This window comes from Notothenia coriiceps, unplaced genomic scaffold (genome assembly GCF_000735185.1).
Source record: "Notothenia coriiceps isolate Sejong01 unplaced genomic scaffold, NC01 NC01_scaffold00006121, whole genome shotgun sequence".
Lineage (NCBI taxonomy): Eukaryota > Metazoa > Chordata > Actinopteri > Perciformes > Nototheniidae > Notothenia > Notothenia coriiceps.
In genome coordinates, this window is record NW_011338822.1 from 70,079 (window position 1) to 81,377 (window position 11,299).

The 11,299-nt window shown below is 38.9% G+C and overlaps 1 long non-coding RNA gene across 1 annotated transcript in view; it reads left to right on the forward strand.

Annotated features, from left to right (window-relative positions):
- The window catches only part of LOC104943503 (uncharacterized), a 51,552-nt gene extending 43,940 nt beyond the window's left edge, over window positions 1-7,612 (forward strand). The window contains exons 2-3 of the long non-coding RNA XR_798114.1: window positions 773-854; window positions 7,517-7,612. This is a non-coding gene — a long non-coding RNA (uncharacterized lncRNA). The remainder of the gene's footprint in view (window positions 1-772; window positions 855-7,516) is intronic.
- Window positions 7,613-11,299: the final 3,687 nt, after the last annotated feature.

Here is an 11,299-nt window from a genome sequence, read left to right on the forward strand (position 1 = left end):
GCTATTTGAAAGGTGTTCTCTTTCTGACAATTGGAGGAAAATAAACAAGAATCATTTCCTGGAAGCCTTCGTAGATGTGAAGTGCAGAGCCAGGCGCAGACCTGTTTTCCTCCTCATCAGTGCTTGCACAGAGGTTTCACTCCAAACTTGATTTCCCGAGATGTGAAGAGAGGCCCAGTAGAGGTGTCAGCAAACCTCAAGCATCTCAATGCAACTTTTCAAAATCCAGACTTCCATTATGACTGGATTTTAATTGATACCACCTGGCTGCTGATACAAGACCAGCGGCACAAGCAGTTTCTGAGCAGCCACAGTTGGTGCATGCTCATTCTCATTCAACACAAACATCTTTCCCTGAATATTTCCATTTCATGTTACTTCATACTTCAATTCTGCTACAATTTAGAAGCAATTAGTGTACCTTTTACTCAATACATTTATTTGACTAGATGACTACTTACTTTGCAGTTTTATATTAGTAAGCAACTAATGAATTATAGCATACTATCAACGATTAAGATATGTGGCAGTATAAAACCTCATTAAAGTTATCTACAACTTTACTGCAACAAAGTATATTTATATGCTTATACTTGTTAAAACATTTTTACTTAAGATCTGAGAAGTTCTTCAGCCTCTGGTGCAGTGTACTTAAAGTGTTGAATATGTTGTCTCTCATTTTCCGTGCACATCAATCACTAACACATACATGTGTTCTGTTTTTGCCTTCAACTTTGTTGTGTACATTTCCTTGACTCTGTGATGTCATCAGACTGGGACGACCCGGAGTGGACTGCTACTGTCAGCATGAGAGTGGATCAGCTGTTCTTCAACTGCAGTTCCTCATCAATGAGGTAAGCCACACTCCATGAGCATGATTTTGTTAAGCTGTGATTTTTTTAAAGCTGTACTGTACGACTGAACTCTTTAGCATATCCACATGTCCACTTCCTGGGTCCAAATGTCTTCTAACTCTTTGCACCATGAAGTTTTCTTCTTGAGATGTAGCTGCTGCAAGTTAGTTACCCATAGAAGGACCCTTTTTTTTATTGATTTAAAAAAAAAAAAAAGTTGATTTGTGGAGCTTTAGGGACATGCAAATAAGACGAAAAATAAAGTTTATCAGCACAGACTAATTTATTTTGGGATGCACTTTGCAGTGACACGGAAGCAACGTAAATTCTCCCCCCAAGTGTTGTTGTTAAATTTCGAGAGAAAAATATGTTTTTAATAATCATAAAGTTGCGTTGCTGTGCCTTATGTGTAAATGGAAAGCTACACTTTGCTGCTGCAGTGGGATCACAGCAGGTATTTTATTTGACCTGTCTAAAAAAACACTTATCTTTATTAATGAAGATTATTTCACCTACAGCCACATAAGGGCTCTGCAGCTCACAAAGATATATATGGTAACAATCAAATGAAAGATGAGTGTGTTGCAAGCCCAGTCTTTCTGTGCATAAACTGATCTTTTCCTTTTTCACAATTGGTTTATTTTGTCAATTCAACTGATTGTCTTGAATTAATTTCTTTAAGATTGATAAGAAGTGTTCCAAATGAGTCGAACATATTAGTTTGAAACAAACTCAAATGCTTTCTTATCTGTTTATCTACCCTTTAGTTGTTGCCTGTGGACGCTGGCTTACCTGTACTCAAACATACTTCTGTTGATAGAGATTGGCAGGAGCCTACACACTATAATAAACTATTTAGCCTAAGGATCATGACCATATGAACATGATTTATTGAAGGATATTGATTGGTTTCTCTCGGCCTAAAATAAGATCTCTCACTGCTTTTTTTCCCTACTGACTGTTTACTAACAAAATACGGTGGGTGTATTAGAGAAAAAGCCCCTCTTGTAAGTCAAAGAGCATAAGCGAGTCAAACGGGTGAAGAACACAAAGCCGCGTTTCCTTTGTCTTTCTCGTTCTTGTTTCTCTTTTATTCCGCTGTAATCTACGTGCTCTTGCTGCCTCTCTCGGCTCCTTTTCCTTGCCCACTCTGTTTCTTTTCAAGCCCACTGGCTCTTTCAGCCCACCTCTCATTCACTCATTCGCCTACTTGTGATGTGTCTGAGGCAAATGGAGGTGGATGGGCCTGAAGAGGGCTGTGATTGTGCTTGTGTGACAGGTATTGACTTTTTAGGCCTGTGTGAGTATTTGTGTGGGACTAAGTGTGCAAGCACCCACATGTTTGTGGGTGCTAAATATATTTATTCAGGTACTATACTTAAGTACAATTTTGCAAGTATGTAGATCAGGGGTGTCAAACTCAATTTCATCGCGGGCCACATTCGCATAAAGGTTGCACTCAAAGGGCCGGTTGTAACTATATAAATATATAATATACATGTAAAATAATGTATTATATGACATTATTGCCTCTGAATTGGATTATTATCGGATGGGATAATAACTTAGTAATTAACTACGTCTGAGAGCAGAAGTCCAGGGCAAATAATTGCAAGTCTCTTCAGTGCGCATGTCACAAAACGAGATGCATTGCGGGACATGTAGTTTATGGGCAACCTGCTTCTGTAAAGTGGCATGTAACCATATAATAAACTTATTATATTATTTGCAAGCTCTTGCGGGGCCACAGAAAATGAAGTCGCGGGCCGGATTTGGTCCCCTGGCCTTGAGTTTGAGACCCCTGATGTAGATGCTTGTGTGAGTGGAGATGCAATATAATATGTGATGACAACCAACTTTCATCCACTTTTTATGATTATACATGTTTTTTATTATTTTTTTGGAAGAAATACAAAATGATGTAATATGTTGAAAAAAATAAAAGTAGTGAATAAAACACTCACTTAAAAAAAAGTACAATTTTGATGTACTTGCAATTATTTTATCCATTTTATGCTAATTCATACAAGTATTGTACCTTTTATTCCTCAACATGTATGTGATGGTTTTAGTTAGCAGTTACTTTGCATGTTCTTATTATTAGTACAAAACGTGAAACATTTTAAGAATTATGATGTATATTATAGATTTAGTTACCTGGATGTAAAAAAAGTCAGTAATATTGTCAGTTGCAAGATTCAAATATAATCCAGTGATACAGTATTATCAGCAAAATCCACTATGGCTGCCCTGCATACCATTTTTCGGGCTCGCGAACCCGTTCAACACGTGTATTTCGGTTTATTCACGGCATTCATGTTGTTATTCTACAGCATTGTTGTTTTATAGTTATTTATTAATGTAACCCAATTTGTGTTCTTTGAAATTGAAAAGGATATCGCATTGTGTTACTTTCGTTGCAGTTGTATATGTCTTAAGTGTAATTTGGCTTGGCTTCCTATTTATGGAGATGCTTTTATTTTGAAGGAGAGTTAGCGCAGTTGACAGGAAGTTGTTGTTGCTTTGGAAACATGACGGAGATTAACGGAGAAAAGTAATATCTACATATAAAGACGGAGAAAGTAAACGATAACGTTTATGGTTAAGTGTTAGCACCCCCCGAAGAGGCACAAGCTCTTACGTTGATATTGGAGATAATAAATTCAATTTGGAAAATAAAACGGGGGAAAAACAAACAAAACGAATATCCGAATAACGAAATTGAAACCCGAATAGTACTCCAACGAACGAATATTCGGATATTCGGGTACAGCCCTAAAATCCACAGACTGAGTACATTTAGTTTTTAGTAATTATTTAGCTTTTACCAAAAAAATGAAAGCTGAATAAGATCTAAGTACCACTGCCTACACACTGTCTGCAGTCAGTAGTGTGTGTAGAGTGTGTGTGTGTGTGTGTGTGTGTGTGTGTGTGTGTGTGTGTGTGTGTGTGTGTGTGTGTGTGTTTATGTCTGTTTGCTTGTGTTTGTCTGCTACATATGTGCATATCCGCTTACCCCCAGTCTCCCTTATCCTAACTAAGCACCTATCACCGTGCCTCCTGTAGGTCTTTTCACGGTGTGACAGAGTGACTAATAGCCGTGCAGTATGCTGATGCCCTCTCTTGGGTTCAGTGTGTGGGCTGTCGGCGGCCCTGCTAATGGTTGAGTTGCCAGCCTCTTGACATCCACTGAGGTGTAATGACTTATTCCCATTAGATGTATGAACCCACCGAAGAGGCCACTTCTTGCAGGTACCTGTGAATGATGAGCTTGTGCATGTTTAATGTATATTCTTGCTCTCAGCGCGTCTAGTTGTCAATCGTTTATTATGCAGTCATAATCTCGTCGTCCTCTTCAGCCTCTTGCTATTGATGAGGAGAATATTAATTTTACTTTTCTGTCACTGTGTCGGTGTAGGCATGAATAGGCTAATTAACAGGTTTGTTTGCCTATTTGGAATACATTATTTTTCGTGGATGAATAATACATCTTAGAGGCTGAGGGGGCTGCTGAGGGTTGGCGGCAGATGAGGTTGGATGGTGGCGGGGGAGGAGGTGGGAGACTGCTTAGGTAAGGAAAGGTGAGAAGGATCTGTGTGCCGTGCTGAGAGCTGGATTACAGAAGGCATTCTCAGGAGCGCTGTACAGATGCTCGTTTCTAAACAAAACACACAGTCTAGTACTCAATAGGTAAAAGTCAACAAGAGATGATTGATTATTGTCACAAAAACTTTCTTCTGTCGTTTTTGGTTTTATCAGTCTGTACATAAATCGCTGACACTAAACATCAACAATCATTTGAGATTTTACAGCTTTAAAATTGATGAAAGGGAGAAGAAATTATGTTTTTGAAACACTTCGCCATCTGCTGCTAATGAGGTATGAGGCCAGTATCTGGAATTTAGTGAAGGTGCATTTAGATTTCCTAATACTCTAATGTTGATTCATGTTTTGAACAATGGCAGGGAAATCATGTTTCTGGGAAATGTTGTTATTGAATATTATAAATAAAGATCCTTTTCCTCCTACATTTCTTGAAACCGAGAACAGGAAACATTTGTCATCTTTGCAGCAGAGTGATTCATTTGAATGATGATAAACGCTGGTGATTTACCTAAGTAGGACGCCAAAACCCCCCCAGGCCACAAGCTCCATCACTATCATGTTCATAAAGTTCATTGTAACTTTACAGACATTTATATCAATTAAAACCTTTGAGATTTTCATTCTGCTCTAATACTCAGTGTTGAATCCTATTTCCTCCATTTGTAAAGAGGTGTTGAGGACAAAGAAGAGAAGCAGGAGTAGACAGATGGAACAGGTGTTAACACATTGAGGCAGCAGGACACACACCTGATTAACCTTTGACACGACCTAAAGTGACTTCAGGTTTGACAACTATTAGCCTGCAGCACCAGATGAACGACCAGAGTGTTATTATCTGAAATGCTACTTTTCCCTTCTTTTTTCCCCCTCTTAAATACAAAAAACAAGGAAGTAGGTCTGGCTATTTTGCTCTATACTTTTAACACGATTATTTAAGGAAATAAATACTAAGCTTTCTATTAGGCCTACGTATTGATACAAATGAGCATTAATAGATCCTCTAAAGGACATATTGTTTAACAAGTGCTATAGACAGGCATTCCCATTGATCAAATTTAATCAAAAGTACGTAACTAAAGTAAGAATGATCCCTTTTAAAAATACCTTCTTTGCTACAAGAGTATGTATCGCAAAACAATAAGGGAACTCAATTTGTATACAAATACTCCATCATTTAAACCCACATACACATAATCTCTCCTTAAGCGATCTTCTTGATGATTTTGTTGTGCAATTTTCTCTTGGCCCGGCTGCCTGTCATTTACCTCCTGCTGTGCAATGTCAATGTGCCTGTTCACTTCGCCTGTGTTGACATCCAGGCATCAGGAGGAATGATACTATAATGGAGCTTTTCTCCCTGTCATGTTCTCTTTTCTCACCCTTCTGTTGTAATTTTTTTTCAAGAGCTGCTCCACCTTTCAGTCTTCCATGTAACAGCATCACAATCTTCAGTGTATCTTTTGAAATCTGTGAAAATAAGATTAATATGAATCGTTCAACCTTATGCTTTAGGGTCAAGGCAACATGGAGCTGAAAGTCAGGAAATGAATGAAAACTCCTAAAAAATAAAAGTAATCAGGGTGAAATTATGATGAAAAATAGAGTGAAACTTAAAGACAATTATTGAAATCTTGGTAAGGTTTAATATGAAAATGAAAATCAAAGCAGGGAACAGACATTTTCATTTCCAAATTTCGTGCCAGGTAATCATCATCAGATCAGAGACATTTTAAACAGCTAGAGAAGAGAATCACATAACTTTTTTTATGTTTGAAGAAAGGGTCGTCAAAGAATATGAGGCAGTAGGTGGAAAAGGCTCAAATAATGACGTTATTCATTAAATCGTTCTACTCTGTTGAATACATGTAGGAGGATCAATTACGTTCATCTCATAGAGAAGGCTTTATCGCTCACTTTGCTAATAGGCTCTTGTGAATTAGCTGTCACGATTTTAAGAGAGATGTAAGTCCCAGGTGGCTCTGAAAAGTGAAGGTCATTCAATCAAATTTAGAACATGGATGAGGGTGAAATAATAAAGGACATGTTACAATAGTGTTTTAAGAATATGCTTCCATAGTCCACAGAATACCCAACGCATTGTATTGTTTTAAATGCAGTCTTTTGCTTCTTACTTTAAATAACTAAAGTATTTTAGAATAAATAGTAAGGCTGTACAAAGTGATGGATTCAGTGAGTGGGAGGGGGGATTCTTCCCCAATATGGAAATCATTGGGGAAGAATGTTCTGATCCTCCCCTGCACTGTACAGTCTTTAATCCCGCGATTACGTTTGTAATCTAAAGCTAATTCTCCCTGGGCTCCCGTCGTAGCACAGCCACACTGGGAATTACAATGTACAGTAATTACAATCCTCAGAACTGGGAGACCAGCTGACATCATTTGAAAAAGAATGTCCCATCCCAATTTTCATCAACATGTCTATGATGTATACGTGTTTTTGCACCAATATTTCAACATACTTCACCTTTAAATACTCACTGATTAAAATGACAATGTTATAATAGCTGGTTTATTACAGTCGTTCAACTCAAACACTCGCTTTTTAAGTGCAAGGTTCCATGGATTCCTTTATGTTTAAATGCCTTTTTCTTTTCCATAATGTGGGTGAACTAATCATTTAAATGTCTGGCCAAAACTGTTTTAGATTCTCTCTAAGATGGATGGCTAGCTCGACAAAGCAATATAAAACTGCAAAGATTAACAACTATTTCACACATAAACACTCAAATGTATTTGTTACAACAACACCGATATAACACCTTGGACTTTGAGGAACTGGGATGGACATACTTACCTTTTTGTTATACGCCAAACGATAAAACATAATCTATAATTAAATGTTTTTGAACAAGTAGATTATTTTGATCTTTTGTGTGTCTTGGATGCCTTAAAACCAGAATCTGTTGTGTTTTTCCACTTTGTGCTCACAGTCCAATCCACCAGGACTACAACACATGGGTTAATTTGAAAGGGCGAGATGTCCTCTGTGTAGAATGATTCGGTACAAATGTTTCCCTTTTTTGTTTTTTATTTCAGGGGGCGCTGGTCACAGCCTGTGCAGATGACACGCTTCACTTGTGGAATCTCCGTCAGAGGCGACCGGCTGTCCTCCATTCACTCAAATTCAACAGAGAGAGGTAAGCATCAATTAAAAACCCTCACACACATCCACACAAAGGATCACCCTCACACACATCATGCACACACGCTCAACCCCTTGTTTCAATAGGCGCTTTCACACCGCAGTACTTTTCCCACAAAGGTTCATGAGAACTTAGTTCATCAGAACTCTTTAGTTCTGATGAACTAAGTACAGATCGCGTTCACACCGGAATAAGTACCTGGGGGTGGATTAGGCAAATTAAGCCGCTGACGTCACTTCTTCTTCTTCTGCTTTGGGTTTACTGGCAGGCCGCAAACAACTTCACGGCGTATACTGGCGCCCAAAATCCCCGGCCGGAAGTCCCCGGAGTTGGGGACTGGCTTCAGTAGAAGCTGCTGGGACACCCAGCAGCTTCTACTGAAGCCTTCCGAGTAAATCGCCAGAACGCCGACACCTCCTCATCTCCAACGCTCCCATGTTTTATTTTGTGTTGCCATAACTTAGTCTCTCTGCGTTTCTGCGCTGGGCTAATGCTAATGCTAATGCGAGTATAATAAAATGGTGGCTTCACAACACTTTTTTGGGTTTTACGGGGCGTGGTTTGCAATCCGCCCAGCCAATCAGAAATATAGCTCTTTTCTCACAAGAGAGCCGCATGAAAGTCCCTGCTCTCTAGCAGGAACGGAAAAGGGGGTAAAAAGGTTCTCATGAACTAATGTTAGTTCCGGCTCTTTTTGGTGTGAACGCGACATTTCGGAACTATATCGGAACTAAAGTGGGAAAAGTACTGCGGTGTGAACGCGGCTATTGATGGATGGGTTCGTCTCTTCAAGGTCAGTATTTACAATATCACACAGGAAGGCAAGGATAAGCCCCCAAAAAACCTCAACCCACCAGCCCTCTACTAAGGACTTTCCAGGCATTTTTAACACTAGCTCTTATAAGGGATCTAAAGTGTTGACAGGCCAAGGCCAGTTCCTCCGTCCTGCCTCTGATCCTTTTTCACCTTGTCTGACAAACCTAAGGAAGAAGATCTGCTGGCATGAAGCTCTGTCTTTGTTTCTCAGCTGGCGACCCCTTCTGTCTCGTGAGCCGCCCCCATGAACACCACCACAGGCTGTGAGAGCCGGCTCCCCAGTGGTTATTAGGCAGCCGAATCCATCTCCGTTGACATGTTGCCAAATAAATCCTTGAGACCCATAATCCAGGTTTCACATGGTCGCTAAAACCTGGCATGAGTTAAGAGAGCTGGTAGAAGAAGAAGAAGAAGAAGAATTTATTTGTTGCCTGTTGGTCTTTATTTGACAGAGGACAGAGGGAGAAGAAAGACAGAAGGGTATGACATGCAACAGAGGTCCCTAAGCCAGAAATCGAACACAGGACATAGCGGTTATTTGGAATTTGCTGTAACCACTAAGCCACAAGCTTGTGGAATATTTTAAATAGATGGCCCTGTAGGCCGTGACATGAAGGTAGACGAGTTGAATCTAATTTGCATTATTATAGACCAAATTAACTGCATAGGTGTTGGCAATGCCAGGAGCCATGACATGCTTCACCTCATTATCGAGGCTTGCAGATGTGGATGGCTTCCAGAATTGAGCCATGGAAACCCTGATATACTTGAAGCTTGAAAAAAGAGGCCATATGCTAAGTAAATAGCATTTAAAATATAGGTTTACTATCATGTTTTCATCTCCTCTTTTGTAGAATAGCGGATGTAATGGTAAATAAGGGCTTGGCTCTTGGGGTTTTCCTAGCAGAGCCTCCTTAATGTTTCCTGTTAACCATTAAACCTTAATAACAAACAATGGCCTCAAGATGCTGCTGCTTTGTTTTTCGAAACAGTTCCCATTTGCTTTCCTGGGAAAAACCTTTGGGGCCTCTGGTTATACACAGAGGCGACTCAGTTGATAGAAACGACACCCTCCCTCGGTTGTGCCAAATGGTGCCATATTCTCAATTTCCTGCCTGAACATAGAAACAGGTTGTTCACTCTGGCCACTGCAGTTGTTAAACTTTCCGAAACAAAGTCCACTATTTCTGTCCGTGGGGTAAAATTGCAAACTTCTGGTGTGTGGTTAAATCACTGTCATGGCAAAGGTTGTAAGTATTCAAGTTTGAAAAGTCTGTGTAAGAAAATAAAAACATTTGGCATTGTACCTTTGTAGCTAAAGCTCTTTAACTTGCTTTTTTGGTTATCCATCACAGGATCAATTTAAGTAGACGTGAGGAATAATATTCCCTATAGAAATCAACCTGACAAATTATTTGGAGAGTGTTATTAACTATTAGAAGTTCAAGTATTTGATAAGTAATAGTAAGTAATAGTAATCTTCCTAACACAGGAATATTATTTTTAACTTAAAGTTTTAGCCAGTTTCTTGTTAAACTAAAGCCATCTTGACAAAGAGTGCTTTCAGAAATTGTGTGAAGAAACCTTCATATCAATGGAAATGTATTTCAAAAGCTAGGGCGATACGAAAAGGAATGATTCCATTACATTTAGGGGAATAAATCCGAATTATTCCTTTACTTCTCTACCTATACCTTTTGAAAATGTTTAAGGGCTTTAAGATTAATATATTATATAAGATTGAAGACTTTCATATATTTTTCTGGTCATATTTAATTTCTATTAACTCCAACTAGGGATGGGTATCGTTAGGATTTTATCGATACCAATAACAATAATGCTTATCGATACCGGTATTTTTCGATACTCTCATCGATACTTTTCAATAATTTGGTGCTCAAAATTATAGACATGATTACAAGATAATTTATTTGTATTTATTGTTTAATGTAACTTTTTCAATGTCATACCAAACATGTATGAGTGTTTGACAGTGTGTCTCTTGAAGGGGGGCGGTTCATAAATACATGTAAACATGACCATTTCAAGTTACACAGAGACATTGGATTAACCGTTTTTATGCCCTTGAACACAACTTTTGATCACAAAACAGCAAAGATAAGACATAATTATCATCATGGCTACGTAAAGTGAAGATGTTTTCTTGCTCTTTCCTGGCTGCTAGTTCAGTGAGTTTTGTTTGTACAATGATGAGACTTATACCAATGGAATCTGTGGAATCTCAGCTTTCATGTGATATGTTTGTGCAGATAAAAGATCACTTTTGCCAGTTATGTGCTAAAGTAGCCGTTAGCCCAGTTAGCTCGTTTTGCTAACTGTTGATTTAGACTCTTGGTGTTGGACTTCTGTTCCGTGTAGGTCAAATGGTTAATATCGTCTGTTAGCTGAGTGTCTTCCCGTTAAGTGGGTATGCATCATTAATAGGTTGTTAAATGTTAAGAAGCCTTGAGACGCTGTTTCTAGCAAGATGTTGCTTCTGCCCGTTTAAAAACCAAACCGTATACGTCACATGGGATGAGGGTTCCCAACCAACCAGAATTGTTTAAACTAAGGAAGTAGCGTAATTCATATACCAATAGCAGCACCGTTTGTCCAGCGGCTTAACGGTATACCAATAGAGTGCCACAGTGACGCGTCCTAAAACCCGGAAGTAAACTCCTTACGGTTCCTTCGACAAAAAAACAATGCATTTTCTCCATAGGATTTTGGAAAATAGCTCGAAATAAGGTCTGTGGTTGACACACATTTAAGAGACGGATCACGTTTTGTTCAGCCGGATAATATCCACATGTCTACCCTACTTTTATAATTTTCTAATCATAAATCTAGTCGCCAGAAG